Source organism: Astatotilapia calliptera, chromosome 14, assembly GCF_900246225.1.
Source record: "Astatotilapia calliptera chromosome 14, fAstCal1.2, whole genome shotgun sequence".
Taxonomy (NCBI): Eukaryota; Metazoa; Chordata; class Actinopteri; order Cichliformes; family Cichlidae; genus Astatotilapia; species Astatotilapia calliptera.
In genome coordinates, this window is record NC_039315.1 from 38280286 (window position 1) to 38299042 (window position 18757).

At 42.8% G+C, this 18757-nt stretch overlaps 1 long non-coding RNA gene across 1 annotated transcript; it reads left to right on the top strand.

The window, feature by feature from the left end:
• Window positions 1–1365: 1365 nt before the first annotated feature.
• Window positions 1366–17301, top strand: LOC113037003 (uncharacterized). The gene is made up of 3 exons (XR_003274540.1): window positions 1366–1656; window positions 7214–7216; window positions 17290–17301. It is a non-coding gene; the product is annotated as an uncharacterized LOC113037003 (long non-coding RNA).
• The last annotated feature ends 1456 nt before the right edge of the window (window positions 17302–18757 follow it).

Genomic DNA, 18757 nt, shown 5'->3' on the forward strand with positions numbered 1-18757 from the left:
ATATGAAAGGAAGGTTGGAGATTGGCCTATAATTAGCTAAGACTGCTGGGTCTAGAGAAGCTTTTTAAGTAAAGGTTTAACTACAGCCAGCTTGAAGGCCTGTGGTACATAGCTGATTATTAGAGATAGGTTGATCATATTTAAGATCGAAGAATTAGTTAATGGCAGGACTTCTTTGAGCAGTTTTGTAGGAATGGGGTCTAAAAGACATGTTGATGGTTTGGAGGAAGTAATTATTGAAGTTAACTCAGAAAGATCAATTGGAGAAAAAGAGTCTAACTTAACATCAATGGTACTAAGAGAAGCTGTAGATAATATTACATCTGTGGGATGATTATTGGTAATTTTTCTCTAATGATAAAAATTTTATTTGTGAAGAAGTTCATGAAGTCATTACTAGTTACCACTAACCAGGCGAGAAATTTGGGTGTAGTGATGGATGCAGACCTAAACTTAGAAAAACACATTAAGACAAAAACAAAATCAGCTTACTATCACCTCAAGAATATTTCAAGGATAAAAGATCAGATGTCTCAACTAGAGATGGCACGATACCACTTTTTTATGTCCGATACCGATATCATAAATTTGGATATCTGCCGATACCGATATGAATCCGATATAGTGTGTTTTTTAATCAATAAAACGTTTTTTTAATATCTTGCTGCATTTTGTATAAGTTTATACTCAAGTTTAAATAAATAACAACACTAAAGCTATTCTGTTATACCTGTATGTAAAAAAAATACACTACACCCAAAATATTTCATAGTTCAGCAACACTGATCAATCTAATAAACTTAAACCTACTCCATCCTCCCTATTCTGGTATTTTAAAGAGTACTTAGCAGAAATATTAAGCAACCTAACTAATAGGGTTGCAAACTCCCAGCAAAAAAAAATAGGGAACCACCTTCCACCTCATGATGCTTAATCGATGTAATCAAATTTAATTTGATGCAGGGGGAAAAATGCACAGAAATAAATTATTTTTCAAGAATAATTAAATAGATTCAACATCTTTCTTCAACAGAATTGCAGGATTCACAGATGGTACTTTCCCAAAGGAAAAAGTACTATAGCTTACTAGGGTATATTAGACTTAACAGTTACTATATACAGTGTTACGACTGTGATCGTAATCATGTGTGAATTTGAGTGTCCAGGTGCTCCTCCGGGATTGGTGCATCCAGGGTGGATGGCTCACACCTGAGGCTGAGGACTGGGAGGCAGCGGATAAGAAGAGACCGCCAGGGACTGCCAATTCATTTATCCTAGGCCCAACCCAACCGGCAGACCGTTCACTGTGTCAAAATATTATGTTAATGTAAGAGCGTGTAGGGGTGGACCGCCTTTTTCGTTGATCAGTTTTCTCCTGTTTTTGTTAGGCAGGGAGGAAAGTGATTGTCGTTTGGTTTAGTTCTTTTGAGTAGGTAAGTTGTGTTTATTCCTGAGATAGGTTACTTTTTGTTTGTTGTTTTGGCCTTGGGTTCACCCTGAAGTTATGATATGCTCCCTTCCTTTGTTTAACTGCACTTATTGTAAATAAATCACTGTCACAAAATATTAAGTGTGTGACGTGCTGCTTGGGGTTGGACGGGGATGGATCACCCTTTATGTTGTGGTCTGGCCGCGCCTAGACGGGCCATAACAACAGTAATGGACTTCTATACATTTTACATCAGATTAAAACTTTGGGTGTAAGATTTGGATAATTATTTATTAAAAGCTCGACATTTTAAATGAGAATAATAAAGAAAAGTATGTCTTTGTGCCCCCCTTTTCCCTGTTAATGCCCTATCGGCCCCCCTGGCTAAACTTTCCTAGATCCGCCCCTGCACAGTTACCAGCCGTCAGCTGCGTAGAAAAAGATCCTAGTCTAGAAAGTAATATTAAATAAATACTAACAACAGCTTATCAAGCTTAAACGTGCTGCTGTTGTTCAGCCGCTGGTTTCCTCGTTCTGGTGAGAAGTGGGCCAAAAACAAAGAAGAGAGACGGACTCCCGACAGAAAAGCCGATTAGCTGATCATTGATCAGTTTCACGATTGAAGTAGGAGCAGGAGAGTGAGAGAGGCAGTCGCTCCATATATCGGTTGTTAAGCTTAAAGTGGGAATGCTTTACAAACATTCAGAGATGAACTTACACACTTGCTTTACTTCTCTCTGGGATAGCTTCCTCGGAGATGAAATGCCGGATTGCTAGCAAGGCTACAAATACACACAGCCGCTCTATCACGTGATGCATACTGCTGCAACTTGCTACGGTTATGAGCCGAGTTACGCCGTGTAGCAAGTTTTGTGAGGTGCTTTTTTGATATTTAATGGATCGGATTACATTTTTTATTTCTTGCCGATATCCGATCCAATAATTTGGGTCAGTATCGGACCGATACCGATATGTAATATCGGATCGGTCCATCTCTAGTCTCAACAGGACCTGGAAAAACTAGTCCATGCATTCATCTTTAGTAGGCTTGATTACTGTAACAGCATCTTTACAGGTCTACCTAAAAAATCAGTCAGACAACTACAGCTCATTCAGAACTCTGCTGCTCGAGTCCTCACTAAGACCAAAAAAGTGGACCACATCAGTCCAGCTCTGAGGTCTTTACACTGGCTTCCTGTCCATCAGAGGATAGACTTTAAAGTTCTGATGCTGGTCTATAAAGCTCTGAATGGTTTAGGACCAAAATACATCAGTGACCTCCTGACCCAGTATGAACCTTCCAGATCCCTCAGGTCATCTGGATCCGGTCTTTTATCAGTTCCCAGAGTCAGAACCAGACACGGAGAAGCTGCATTCAGCTTTTATGCTCCTTATATCTGGAACAAACTCCCAGAAAGCCTCAGATCAGCTGAAACACTCAGTTTATTTAAATCCAGGTTGAAGACTCACTTATTCTCAGCTGCATTTAAATAAAGCACCAAATCAACACTTAAACTTAAATGTCAAAACTTACATTTTAACTACTGATTTTATCTGTTTTGATTTTTGATTTTATGTACTGTTTTGTTTGTTTGTTTGTTTGTTTGTTTGCTTGTTTTAATCAATTTTAAATCATGCTTTTTATTTGTTTTGACGATGAGACAATGACGAGACTGCACAAAAGCATGTCATCATGTTTTCTCAGTGGTGGCTGATGTCAACACCTCTTTCCCATTATGGTCTGTTGAATATTGTGTATGGTTTGAGGTGAGAAAGGAAAAGGTGAGGATTACATTACCAAATCAGTGTATTTTTGTGTAAGCATGTGCAAGAGAAGATATTCTAAATCAATAAAACAAAGACAGATACAGTGGAGAGGACAAAACCAGAGCAAGGACAGAATGTGTGAGCAAGAAAGCAGAGGAGATAAGACAAAAACAAAACAATGAAAAGCTGAATACTTTGAGACATCAAGAGATAGTACCTTTGTGAAATACACAAAAGTATTAGGTTTGCCTGTGTAGACTCTAGAATTTGTAGGATAAAATGAGACATGTGTTTCAAATCCTGAAATGAAAAGAAAACACCAGAAGCAACAATTCAATTCAATTCAAGTCAAGTCAATTTGAGGTGCTTTGTATTGTAATGTAGAGACTGCACAATTATACAGAGAAAATCCAAACAAACAAAAGAAGAAACCTCCAACTGAACCAGGCTCAGAGAGGAACAACCATCTCCTGTGGGCACCTGAAGTTTATAGGAAAAATGTATATTCCCTGACTAGTCACTGAGTGGTTGTTAAAGGTTGATGGCAGTTCGTGTGAAACTGATTGCTAAAGCCCCAAACAAGCAGCCATAAAAAGCAGTCACTGACTGTATTCCCAGACCAGTTGGTGAATTGTTGCTGGTAGTTGCAAAGTGGTTGCAAAGAGATACATGATGCTGCACTGAAAGACCTTGGAATTATTTTAATCACTAACAGATTGCTGTAGTTGCCTGTAGATTGCATGGAAGATGTCGTGTTTGCTAACACTTGAAAACTACTCTCTGAGCACCTGTAAAACTATGAAAAGTGTGATATCAGCTGGAAATGTTGAACCTTCACATTCATAGTAAAAACTGCATCTTTTGAAATATGTTGGCTGCAGTGGCAAGGCACCACTTGCACCTTGAAGATAAATGTTGTCTATTTACAGGTCCCACTGCATGTTTTTCAAGTTTTACTACCACTCAGCCAGTAGTAAGCAAGTATTTTTAGACAAGCAGGCATCTTCCATGCAAACTATAAGTGGCCATAAAAATCAGCTAGCTAAAAAAATTAAATGCAATAATTTTTCGGTGCAGAACCCTCTTTGCAACCAATTTATTTTTGTTTTTTGCCTGTCCCGTTTCGCTCTTTTGCCATCAGAATTATTGTCTAAAGGCGAAGAAAGATGCCCAACGGATTTACTTTACCAAATGGACCATCCCAGCCTTTGATTCACCTTTTATTGTTTGTTTTATTTTATTTTTCCTTGCTAAATATGGGACAGACTTGACTGGGGAAAAGAAAGGGGAAGAGAAAGAAAGAGGGAAAGAAAAACAGCGGAGAAGAGGGACAGGGGCAAAAAACAAAAACCAACAAAATAAGCAGACAAAAAATACATATATCGATCACCTGGATCACCTGTTGAGAAAGAAAAAAGAGAAAACAAGCAGAAGAAAAAAAAAGAGCAACATAATAAACAACATCACGATGATCTATGGGAATATAACAGTAAATACTAAATATTAAACATTATTGTGCAGCACGTACGATCAACAGAACACAGTGTGCTTTGAGGTAGGAGCCAAAAAGGGTGTAGTTTGTGTGTGTGAGCACCCGTGTGTATACCTGTGAGCATGAGCGCAGTTGTATTTAAAAGGTTCCTTCATGTAATGACCTGCTAGAGGGTGTGGGGGGCCACAGCACCAGGGCATGAAGCAGGTATGGAGGAGATCAAAACTCTATCCCAGAAAGAGCTGAGGAGAGCCCCAGATGAGGGCTCACTCAGCAGCCGCGGAGCAGAAGCCAGGGGGGGTGCAGTGACGCGCCCGTGAGCTCCCCCGGCAGCCAGCTGTGCCAGAGTGACACCCACCCCACCTCCAGAGTGACACGAGAGGCCAAGGGCACCCCACCTCCGAAGGGGCCCGAGCGAGCCCCAGGCTCCAGGCCCCGACAAGGAGCCACCAAGGAGTGGGTCGGTGTGTACCTGGACGCCCACCCCCGGACACAAAGAACCACCAACGCACCGATGTCTGAGGGCGTTTGCCACTGGCAGGGAAAGTGGTGGGGGGAGATAGGCTTCCATACCTTGGAGGGCCTGAGATGTCCCCAGAGAGGTAGCGTCTGATACCCAACCTGACATATAGACACAGACATACAGGCACACACAGATACAGACATCCATTCCCACCCTCATGCTCTCATATGCAATTACTCAACACCCAACGTGGAGACAGACAGACACTGTACACACGATCACACGCCCCAAGCGTACTCTAAGCCCCAAGTCTAGGTACCCTTGCCCCTGGAGGGGGAAACTGCACCCAGACCCAGGTGGTGTTACCCTTTTCCCTGCGGTGGAGAGAAGTAGACTGCCCCGACTCGGCAGTAGCAGGGAGGCCCCACATTCCAGATGTTTGCAACCAATTTCACCTAGAGACATCAAATACCCCCTTCCCAACTGGTCAGGAAACACACATTTCTCCCAAGAGAATACAGGAGTCATAGACCAGCATGACTGCGGCCTAACTAAAATTGCTTTGTTAGGAAGTTGGTTTCTTGAAAACAGGATAGCTCAATATGTGGGTACGTGCGTTTAACGGTGGCTATTCAAAATATGACTGTTCAAACTGGGACGATTATGTGTTGTAACCTTTTTAAAAACAACTTAAACAGACGTGTCAGTGTGTGTTGTGACTTTCTTAACAGACACCAGATTAATTGAAATATTTGTGTTTTTTGTAACCCTAAGTTATGAATACTCCAACAAAACAGTAAAAAAAATAATTATTTAGTACGGGTGCAACGATACACAAAATTCACGGTTCGGTTCGGTTCGATACTTTGGTGTCACGGTTCGATATTTTTTCGATACAAAAAAAATGTTCATGCCTTTTTAATTTGTCATTTATTAAATTTTTACGGCACATTCCGCACCGCATCTCTGTGCGTTCATCATTTGTTTGAAGCCGGCTCACCTCCTGCAACTACTTTTCCGAGAATACACGCTTCTTTTGTGGTTCGAACTCCTTCTGACATTTCTTTGGAGGTGGAGGAATACCAAAGTAATTGCTTAAAGGAGCTTCTTCAACATCTTTAAGAGTTCTAAACAAATGTCTGTCCTTCTCCTGAAAATCTTATGTACGCAAACACGCGTTGCAACTTCTTATCTTGTGCGCGTTTTTTATTTTGACAGCGAATGCGCACCTGCGGACCACTTATGTGCAGCCCTGATTTTTTAGCTTGTCATATTGAAGCCACAGAAATTATTTTGTCCATGAAACCATAAAGCTGCACTTTCTTTTTGCCTTATAGTCTGATTTGTCATAACTTTTCCGTTTTGTGGTAAGCTTTTCTTTGGCTGTCACTTCTTCACCCTGGCCTGTCTTATTTGGCTCAGCAGAACTGAAATATATATCCTGCTGCTTTTACACACGCACTCACATAAAGCTCAGCGATTCTCTGCGCGATCAACCTCTCACATGTTTAAGCTTGCTGCGGGAGATTTCACTTGTCATGTTTGCGTAGTAAGCTAACGATTGATAAGACGATGTCAGAGGAATTGGTGCACAAATTATCATCACTCACCAATCAGTGCTGTTGCTCTCTATACACAGTTCGCGCGATTGCAAAGTGAAAGCAAAAAACAAGCACAAATTCAAACGCGATTTCAATATGTCACATATTGACAGTGGCTCACCGATGCCAATGACATAATTACCCAGCTACATTTCCGAAAGAATGCAAAAGCATTGACATATATTTTTCCTTCCTACGATAGCCCGACGGGCAGGGCAGAGATAGATTTTGGTAGCCCGACTGGAAAAATCGCTAGCGATATTGCGAGCCCTGTATCTGATTGAAGAATCCCTCATCTTTGGAAAAGAGAGTTTATTACAGAGAAATGGCTCTTTCCAAAATAAAAGCTATACTATACGCTTCTTCTGGGCTATATTCTCAGCAGCGTATTAAACATATCAGGTCCCCATAAGGAGAATCATGTGCTAACAGGAAAGCAGCAGGACCAGACGGCATCCCAGGTCGTATCCTAAGAGACTGCGCATACCAGCTAGCTCCTGTGTTCACTGAGATATTCAACATCTCTTTATCTCAGTCGGTGATCCCCACATGCTTCAAAGAGTCCATCATTGTTCCTGTCCCGAAGAAACCCCACCCTGCTTCTCTCAATGACTATCGCCCTGTAGCCCTCACCTCAGTAGTGATGAAGTGCTTTGAACGCCTGGTCAGAGACTTCATCATTTCTTCACTACCAGACACACTGGACCCACTACAGTTCGCTTACCGTCCAAATCGTTCCACAGACGATGCCATCTCTCATCTCCTCCACACATCACTTGGACACTAGAAGGGGGAATTATGTTATAAGAGCTGAGGAGAGTCCCAGATGAGGGCTCACTCAGCAGCCCCGGAGCAGAAGCCAGGGGGGGTTGCAGTGACGCGCCCGTGAGCTCCGCCGGCAGCCAGCTGTGCCTGAGTGACCGAGCCCCAGGCCGAGAGGCCAAGGGCACCCCACCTCCGAAGTGGCCCGAGCGAGCCCCAGGCTCCAGGCCCCGATAAGCGGCCACCAAGGAGTGAGCCGGTGTGTACCTGGACGTCCATCCCCAGACACAAAGAATCACCAATGCACCGAAGTCTGAGGGAGTCTGCCACTGGCAGAGGAAGTGATGGTGGGGGGAGATAGGCCTCCATACCTTGGAGGGCCTGAGATGTCCCCAGAGAGGTGGTGTCTGATACCCAACCTGACATATAGACACAGACATACAGGCACACACAGACACAAACATCCATTCCCACCCTCATGCTCTCATATGCACTTACTCCACACTCAACCAACGTGGAGACAAACATAAAGAGACGCTGTACACACGATCACACTCCCCAAGCGTACTCTACGAACCGGGTCTAGGTACCCTTGCCCCTGGAGGGGGGAACTGCACCCAGACCCAGGTGGTGTTACCATTTTCCCTGCGGTGGGGGGAGGCAGACCGCCCCGACTCCGCAGCAGCAGGGAGGCTCCACACTCCAGACCGCAGTCGGACGGCCAACTCCTCCTCCTAGCCCCCCCGCTCCAGCAGGCCGCAGAGAACGGGGGTGAGAGAAGACTCCAAACCTCCCTCCACCCGCTCATTGTAGTGTTGATGCATGTGTGTTCTAAGGTGCAATTAAAACCCAGGAGGGCATGGAGCTACCTGCCAGAGAGCAGCAGGTAAGCGCATAGTCCCTCCTGCTAGCCCTCAATGTCTACGTGTATTTAAAATTGAGAGGTGGGCAACGACGCCAGGGGTGAGGTGTACACCCTGATGGTAATTTGGATTCCGTGTATCGTTCCCACCCCCAAGATCCTACATGTATGTGTAATGAGAGTGTGAGTAATGTGAATGTCTAAGTTGTGGGATAAAATTGAGGCAGAGGCAGCCAGAAGGGGACGGGGGGAGGGGGGGGGGGGGGAGCCTCCTCTGCACCCTGGTGACATACCCCTACTCCAAGGTCCTGCATGTGTGGGTGGTTGTGGTGGAGCGGGAAGAGGGAGGCAGCTGGAGATGGGGAGGGAAGGAAGGGAGGGGCAAGTGACCCCTCCCTGGGCCAGCTCCCCCGCTGACCCCAGTAGGCACCCCCATACTCCCCGACCCGCCAGGGAAAGGGGGCCCAGGCCCATCCAGACCGGGGCCCAGTGCAGCAGCGCCGCCCGGCCTCACAGAGGGCACATCCAACATACTGTTTTACTTTAGTCCATGACGTGCTTACCTTCAGGGTCATACGTCACATGAAGACCAAAATAGTTCCAAAAGCCAGATCTGAATGAGGGTGGGGGAGGTTCAATTTGCCATGTTGCAAGGAGAGCTTAGCTTCTGTCTGGCTAGCTTGCGCTGCACTCAGTGAATCTGCGTTCGACTACTCCGCCTGGGCTGCACTACACTACACTGCGCAGATCCACTGAGCGCTCAACACAGACAGCATCGTCAGAAGGAAAGTTGATAAAATAAATTAAAAATTTTGTATTGTTCGATACATATGCGTACCGAACCGAAAGCACTGTATCGAACGGTTCAATATCGATACGAATATCGTTGCACCCCTAGTATTTAGGCACAGTAAGCTTTTCTATCTACTCATTTATGTTCTTCAAGTCTTGTCACTGTTGTAGCTCAGAAGGTAGTGCAGACCATCTACTAACTGGAAAGTAGATGGTATGATCCCTGGCTGCTCCATCCTGCATGCTAAATATCTTTGGACAAGATACTATCCCTTAGTTGCTCTCCAAGTCTGAATCTGTGTAACTGTTATCCAGAAAGCATTTAAGCATGGAAAACAGTGCTAGTGTGAATGAGGTATGTTGTATAAAGTTAAAAGAACACATCAGAAAGAACAAAGGTTTTATAAAAACATCTGTGTCTTGCAAATACTTTAAAAAAAAGCTTTAATAATGTTTCTTTGACACTGATAAATAAATTTGACACAATGAATTTATATCCCAGTGAAAATAATGAAAAGCTATGTATATATCACCAAGTTTTGATTTTCTTTTTCATTATTTATTGAAAAAGCCATATACTGTTTTCACTGTTCTGTTTAATCACAATATACATATGCCAATCTTATGAAAATGAATTGATTTAAATCATTATTTCACTATATTCAGTTATGTCATTTTAACCTGGAGCAACAACACACATATAAATAAACATATTAGTGCTCGGAGACAAATAAGCCTACGAGGCCTAGACAAACAGATGACAAAGGGGCTGTCCTCACCAGTTCCATGATCTAAATCCTAATCAAACATCATTTACAGCTTGTTTTATTTCAGCCCCTGGAGAAACCGTCCCTCTATGCTTTTTGCCATGGCAACCCAGCTCTCATTTCAGAAGTGTCATGCCACATTATCATCCAGTGGGCTCACATACACTCCCGCCTGATAACTTCACGATGGACCCTGGTGAAAAATAGCCGGCCTTCTTAGACTGCCTCTTCACCTCCCTCCCTCTCCATTTCTATTTCACTCCCTGCTGTTCCTTCACCTATTCGCCTTCCCCCTCCTTTTGCTTCGTGCTCCTTTCTTCTCTCCACAGGTAACCAAGTGAAGATTGAATGTGTGATATATACCCATTCTAATTGGAAACAAGCCCAGGCACTGGCATCACTAACAGAAACTGATAACAATTAGCCAAAAGATGGATAGGACATGTATGGTGTCTAATGTCCATAAAAGTATAATGATTTTTCATCAAGGTCACAATGAAATTGTTATAACCATACAAACATGCATACAGTAGGATGCTGGCTCTATATTGTGTAGTCATTAATCAACGCTGGAAAATAAATAGTCCAGTACAAGCCTGATTGGTGTAGTAATATATCAACCTGGAGATCTAATGTGAAACACTGGTTCACAATACTCGCACACATTCTCTGCATTTGAACGGCAATGACAGAAAACACCCATAAACTTCTATCTACTGGGTTTGCGCTGCATTGGTACATTTTTTCAATTTAACAATAATTTAACAGTAATATATAAAGATAAGAAATTAATTTAAGTAATATTGAAACCTTGGGTCATCACTGATGGATGAGAAATTTTCTTTATGCTTCATTTAAGAAGTTATTATATTGCACTACGTATCATAGGAATTGGATACTGGTGGCCTGATTTTCACATTGATAATATACTGCTGGTTCTATCTGCGTCTTCTTTACATTGGTATAATGTACAAATGCAATGTATAAAGCACTTTGAATGTTCAGGTAGAGTAGAAAAGTACTAAATAAGAACCAGTCTATTTTACTGTTGGGCACACACAAGAGCCTTCTGGAAAGTTTTTTATGAATAGAAAAACATGAATTAAACAATGTACAATTGATTTTGAGAATACTGTGGAGTCCGACTTTATATCTAATAAACTGCCTTATTGTCTTTTTAAAGCAGATGTGGTACTTATTTAGCCACATGGTTTTTAGTCTTTCCACAAAAGACTATGATGCAGTCTACTCTCTCAATACTAAACCACTGCAGCTTGCTCATTTGTCATTTTATATTTTGCCTCCTACTCTCCAGCTAATGCTAGCCTTTATTGTCATTATACACAGTATAATGAGAGTTATAGTGTACATGTGCACACGTGCTTAGCACATTAGAAAAAACTATACATTATTATAATTATACACATAATATAAATACACAGCACTTGGTGACACAGACAGACAGCCAGGGAATGATGACATGGACAATTTGAGCACTGACAATTTGAGCACAGGCAAGAGTCCAAGGAACATCAGAATGAGCATGAATGGTCAGGGTAATTTATGTCTAGTGGTGCAGTGGTCAGTGCAGATATTTCAGTGCAAATTACTTTTGTGCAAGTTTGAGTTGAGTATGGTGATAGCTTTGGGGAAGAAGCTATTCCTGAGTCTGTTTGGCCCGTATGGATCTGAAGCGCCTGCCAGAGGGCAGTAGGTTAAAAAGATGCTAGACAGGGTGGGTAATGTCCTTCAAGATGTTTCTCACCCTGCTGAGACAACAGGAGTTATAGATGGCAGACAAGGAGGGCAGGGGGCAGCCGATAAATTTTTGTGCTGTTTACCACCCTCTGCAGTCTCTTCCTGTCTGCCTCCATGCAGTTGGCATGCCACTGTCACTGCATAGGTCAGCAGCGGGGTGTTTATTTGATCCTTGCTGAGCACCCTTAGGAAGTGTAGCTGCTGCTGGGCCTTCTTGACTAGCGCCGTGGTGTTCACTGACCAGGAGAGGTCTGCAGAGATGTGGACGCCAATGGAATTTGAAGGCTTCCACTTGCTCTCCACATTCACAGTTGATGTGCAGGTGGGGCAGGGGCAGCTCTGTTTCGCCTGAAGTTCTGGATGATTTCCTTGGTCTTGTTGATGTTAAGTGCAAGGTTGTTTAATGCACAGTATTCTCCCAGTTTCAGGAACTCATCTCTCTAGGGCGCCTTATTTCCCCTTGTGATCAGCCCCAACACCGTTGTGTCATTAACAAATTTGACAATGATGTTCTCTGGGTGGGCGGGACTGCAGTCAGATGTGTAGAGGTATTAGATTAGTGGGCTTAGTATGCAGCCCTGGGGAGAGCCGGTGCTGAGAGTGAGGGTGGAAGAGAGGTGAGGACCCAGTTTCACCTGCTGGGGTCTGTTAACCAAAAAGTCCTTTATTCAAGAGCAGGTGGGTGGCGGAAGCCCCAGGTTGGCTAACTCGGTGATCAAAATGTCCAGTATTATTGTGTTAAAGGCTGAGCTGAAGACAATGAAGAGCATTCTGACATAGCTCCCCTGTTGCTCCAGGTGACTCAGTGCTGTGTGGAGAGAAATGGCTATGGCGTCTTCTGTGGATCTGTTAGTCCGATATGCAAATTGGTGTGGGTCCAGAGTGGGGGGGAGTCAGGTTCTGATGTGCCCCAGAATCAGTTTCTCAAAGCACTTGTGATTACAGGGATTAGTGCAATTGGATGGAAGTCATTGAGACTGGGTATGGGTGACTGTTTTGGGATGGGGATCATTATGGCAGATTTCAAGCAGGGCGGGATAAAGGCTTGTTCCACAGACAGCTTGAAGATGTCAGTGAAGACTTGTGCTAGCTGCTTGGCACATGCCTTGAGCACCTTCCCAGGTACTCCATTGGGACCTGCAGCCTTCCTGGGGCTCTACACAGAGTGGCTACTTCTGCAGCCTACCCAATTATCCAGCCCTCCAGCCTCGCTTTTGTTTCCTCTCTCTTTGCCATCTGCGTCACCTGTTTAACCTGACAACAATCCACAGGGATCCTGTTGGTCTAGCTATCTTGTCCAGAATGTTGTGTGTGCAATGAAAGTCACTGAGGATGGTCATCTTCATTTGGAAACCGATGTCCAATATGTCCAGATGACTGTAATGTCCAGTAGTGCAGGTAGACAAATGTACAACACACAATAAACACGATAAACACACAAAAAGGCACAGATAACACAAATCAGGAGAGCCGCTGTGCCGGTGTGCGCCACCATTTTGAAAAATGAAGTATTTGCTTTAATTTGCTGAATGTTTGTTTTGCCAGCAACATGATGCTGACAAAACAAACAAACAAACCAAGAGAAAGAGCTATCAATCTGTCAATCCTTTCCGTGTCCGGGCCGGGCAAACAAACCTGGGATAGTAAGCGCAGCAATGTTACCTTGACAATAGCAAATCAGCAAATGAACATATATAGAGAATAATATGCATTATGTGCAAAAAGTTAATACTTCTGGGACAAGTGGCGAGTACAGTGGAACCCCGACTTACGAATACCCAATTAAACGAAAAATTTAAGTTACGAAGGCACTTAACGGCAATATTTCTGCCCATGTTATGGCAAAATGCCCGCGTAACGAAATCAACTGGCTCTGATTGGCTGAGGCCAGAATGCCCACAATGCCCATAATGCCTTCCGAATCATGTGACAACCCCCTTGGCTTTCGTACTTGCACTTTGCTGTGCCACTTGAACGACGTATTGTTGTTGCAGTTATCAATGAGCCTATAGCTTATCGTTCACTCAAAAGGCACGATGGGTGCTTCGACTTACAAAAATTTTCGACTTACGAAAGAACCTCGGGAACGAATTAATTTCGTAACTCTGGGTTCCACTGTTTTACAATTGCTCATCTACTTTGTCACAGCCATAATGGTTGACACACCCAACCATAAATCTGGGTTAAGTGTGGAGTGCATGCTTGGCTATAATACAGCATGCCCCAACCTCCGGGCCACGGACCGGTACCGGGCCGGTTTGGTACGAGGCCACGAGAGTTGAGGCTCAGGTGTGAAATTCATGGTTTTCAGTGTTTTTATCATTAACTCTTTTTCCCTGGGTCTTTTCCCCGTGTTGTAGTTGTGTGTCTTATTTTGAAAGAAATATTTATGCGTTACCATAGTGACCAGAGATCATTAAGGGGCAGATAGGAGGATGTTACTCTCAATGTTGTTGCCGCATTTCAGGAGGATCCTGCTAATAAAGTTACACAATTACACAGTGAATTCGTGTTTATTATTATATTTACAAAATACCACAGTTTTTGTCTTGGTAGTATCATTTTATTTTGTTGTCTTAAGGCCAGTCCGTAAAAATATTGTCAGACATTAAACCAGTTCGTGGCACAAAAAAGGTTGGGGACCACTGCGACAAGATAAACAGGAACAAGGACCAGTATCCTCCATGGAGAAGGAGACTACAGGTCAAGAAAAGGGTGCCAAGCAAGTGCCTAAACAAGATGTCCATACCTGAGCCCTTGGAAACTGCCAAGCAAAGACTCACAGCCTTGACCAGTCACTTGAAGAGGTGTACAGGAGAATAACCCCGATATACTAAACGATCTAAAGTGTACTCTCAGTGGCAGGGGAACAATATGAGAACAGCCCCACCAAGACTGGTGACAGTGCAATACTGGAAGAGCATATGGGAAAAGGACACAACCCATAACAGCAATACTCAGTTGCTATTGGATCCAAGAGCAGATCAGCAACCTCCCTGAACAAGATCCAGTGACCATCACAATGGCAGACTTTTATGAAAGGGTCTCAAGTATGAAAAGTTAGACAGCAGCAGTCCTGACTCCCAGAAGGGACTTGCCATATCCAACTACATGCCTTACTGACCCTGTCCAGAGGGTCAGTCAATGAGCTCGTCAATAGCTTCAATGCTAACATGTTAAATGTAATGGACACTATTGCTCCCATTAAGGTGAAGGTTATCTCTGGAAGGAAAAAGTCTCCATGGAGAAACTCCACACTAGTGAAAAATGAAAAAAGAAAGTGTAGGAAAGCTGAGCGCAGATGGAGAAAAACAAACCTCCAGGTTCATTATGATTATAAAGAGAAACTTCACAATTATAATTTACAACTGAGGAGTGCAAGAAGGTCCTACTTCTCTGACATCATCACTAAAAACAGCCATAATGCTCGGGTCTTATTTTCTACAGTTGACAGGCTAACAAACCCTCCTGTGTCAGTGGCAGCTGAACTTCATTCGACCATGGCCTGCAATGACTTTGCCAAATTCTTCACAGAAAAAATCCAAAAGATTAGACAAGAAATTGGTACATAAACAGCAAATCCAGAATATGTACTGTGTCCACTGAAAAACTGTTTAAACACCATGAAAGAGTTTCACCCTATTAACAACAAAGACCTGGAGGACATCTTAGGTCAACTGAACTCCTCCTCCTGCTGGTCAAAGGAGCTTGCAAAGAAAAGCGTCTGGACTTCTTTAAGTTACTTGAAGACGTTTCACCTCTCATCCGAGAAGCTTGGGACCCACACCCAGTTTCCCACCTTGGCTCAGGGGATTAGAGGATCATCAGGGGGTCCTTTTGTCCCTCTGTGGGGGGATACTCCCACTAGGTTTATATCTGGGACTCTCCACCATTTGACCTTAGAACTGAAGAAGCTTCTCGGATGAGAGGTGAAACGTCTTCAAGTAACTTAAAGAAGTCCAGACGCTTTTCTTTGCAAGCTCCTTATCAGGTGTGTTTCCAGAATCACTAAAAACTGCTGTAATAAAACCTATACTGAAAAAGGACAATCTTGACAAGACACAAATGAACAACTACAGGCCGATCTCAAATCTCCCATTTTTAAGTAAGATCATTGAAAAAGCAGTTTCTCAACAGCTCAATTACTTCTTAAAACAGAATAACTGCTATGATGCCTTCCAGCCAGCTTTTAGACAGAACCACAGCACTGAAACTGCTCTGACCAAAGTGTTCAATGACATATGTCTGAATACAGACAGTGGAAAAATGTCAGTCTTAGTTTTACTGGATCTCAGTGCAGCATTTGATACAGTTGACCACAACATATTACTCAAACGACTGGAGAACTGGACAGGTCTTTCAGGAACTGTACTAAACTGGTTCAAAACATACCTAGAAAACAGGAAATACTTTGTATCAATAGGTAACTTCACATCTGAGCAGACAAGTATCACATGTGGAGTTCCCCAAGGTTCCATCTTGGGACCCTTTCTGTTTAACATTTACATGCTCCCACTGGCACAGATTATAAAGAACAACAAAATAAACTATCGTAGCTATGCAGATGACACACAAATATATATCACAATGTCACCAGGAGACCAAGGCCCTGTACAGGCTCTTGGTAAATGCATCGAGGAAATTAATGACTGGTTGTGCCACAATTTTCTCCAGCTAAACAAAAACAAAACTGAGGCAATAGTCTTTGGCACCAAAGAAAAACGATTACAGGTCACCAGAGAACTTCAATCTATACACCTAAAAACCACAAACCAGGCGAGAAATTTTAGTGTAGTAATGGATGCAGACCTAAACTTAGGAAAACACATTAAGACAATAACAAAATCAGCTTACTATCACCTCAAGAATATTTCAAGGATAAAAGATCTGATGTCTCAACAGGACCTGGAAAAACTAGTCCATGCATTCATCTTTAGTAGGCTTGATTACTGTAACAGCATCTTTACAGGTCTACCTAAAAAACCAGTCAGACAACTACAGCTCATTCAGAACTCTGCTGCTCGAGTCCTCACTAAGACCAAAAAAGTGGACCACATCAGTCCAGCTCTGAGGTCTTTACACTGGCTTCCTGTCCGTCAGAGGATAGACTTTAAAGTTCTGATGCTGGTCTATAAAGCTCTGAATGGTTTAGGACCAAAATACATCAGTGACCTCCTGACCCAGTATGAACCTTGCAGATCCCTCAAGTCATCTGGATCCGGTCTTTTATCAGTTCCCAGAGTCAGAACCAGACACGGAGAAGCTGCATTCAGCTTTTATGCTCCTTATATCTGGAACAAACTCCCAGAAAGCCTCAGGTTTCAGGTTGAAGACTCACCTATTCTCAGCTGCATTTGACAAAAGCACCAAATCCACACTTTTAAGCTTAAATTTCAAAACTTACATTTAACTACTGATTTTATCTACTGTTCTAATTTTAACTAGTGTTCTGATTTTATCTGTTTTGATTTTATATACTGTTTTCTTTGTTTGTTTGTTTGTTTGTTTGTTAATTAGTTAGTTACTTTGTTTGCTTGTTTTAATCAATTTTAAATCATGCTTTTTATTTGTTTTTGTTTCTAATGTCTCTGTAAAGCACTTTGAATCACCTTGTTGTTGAATTGTGCTATACAAATAAACTTGCCTTGCCTTGCAAGACATGGAAGCTCCTGTCAGGCAGCATAGCAGCTAAGATGAACAGGATCATGGCTCAGTACATTAGTGTGGAACAGAAAGGAATTGGCAGAATACCAGAGGGGGAAAATACCAGCTCTTGGTAGACAGAACAGTCAGCCGAGACTGCAACACCAAGCTCACTAACCTGGGCACTGCCTGGATTGACTAAAAGAAAGCCAACACATGGCAAAATAGTCAGAACTAGAGGATTGCACTACCAGAAGGCAATATTGCAGACATGAAGGACAGCTACAAGTACCTGGGAATACTACAGGCAAACAGGAACCACGTAGTGTGCTGCTAGGAAAGCCTTAACCACGAAATAACTGCGGGGGATAAAGGAGTGAGCTGAATGGTAAGAACAAGGCTCCGCGGCTCCAGCAGATCCCAGGAACAACACCCAAGATTTCTGTCCAGAAGAGTGCAGTCCTAGGAACAGGATAGTTGTTGTTGTATTGTGGGCAGTCTAAGGCACACCTGTGCAATATTCATGTTGTCTAATCAGCACGTTGACATACCACACCTGTGAGGTGGGATGGATTATCTCGGCAAAGGAGAAGTGCTGACTAACACAGATGTAGACAGATTTGTGAACAATATTTGAGAGTAATGGTTCTTTATGTGTATGTAGAAAATGTTTCAGATCTTTGAGTTCAGCTCATGAAAATGGGAGCAAAAGCAAAAGTGTTGCGTTTATTTTTTTGTTCAGTGTACATACATGCACAAAATTCACACCCAATACGTGTGTATGTTTGCACGTATGCACACACATACATCATCCAACAATATAAAGAGTAAATAACAAAATTAACGATGAAAAGACCAAATAGGTTGTACAGTTCTACCTGTACTCTGGATGACAATGATTCTAGTGTAGAAAAAATATTTTTCTTTAAGGTCCTTTGTGGCTGTTTTCTGTCCTGCTTTCCTGTCAGCATTTCAGTAACACTTTAAGATTTTTGTTAGTAACTTGACCTCTCCGACTAACAAAACGGCGCAAAGCATTAATGCAGGCATCTGTGCTTAGAGAGTTATCTACTTCCAAGTGCACCGCTCGGCTGGCTAAACAGGTGAAAATGACTCCATAACGTTTATCTGTACCTCGTCCTCTTTTCACTTCAATAGGTCCGAAGTAATCAACTCCGACGTTGGTGAATGGTGGGTTATCTGGCAAAATTATTTCCTTGGGTAAATCTGCCATCTTTTGCTCCAAGGCTTTTCCATGATATTTTCTGCAAAAATGACATTCTGCGATAACCTTCCTTACATTTGAGTTGGCAGTGATGTCATTTTCACGGAAAATGTAGTTTTTTACCTTCGGGGCCTTATATGCCTGTACTGCCGTTTTTAAAAGTCATGTTTGACTTCATGCTTTTCTGAATAGTTTC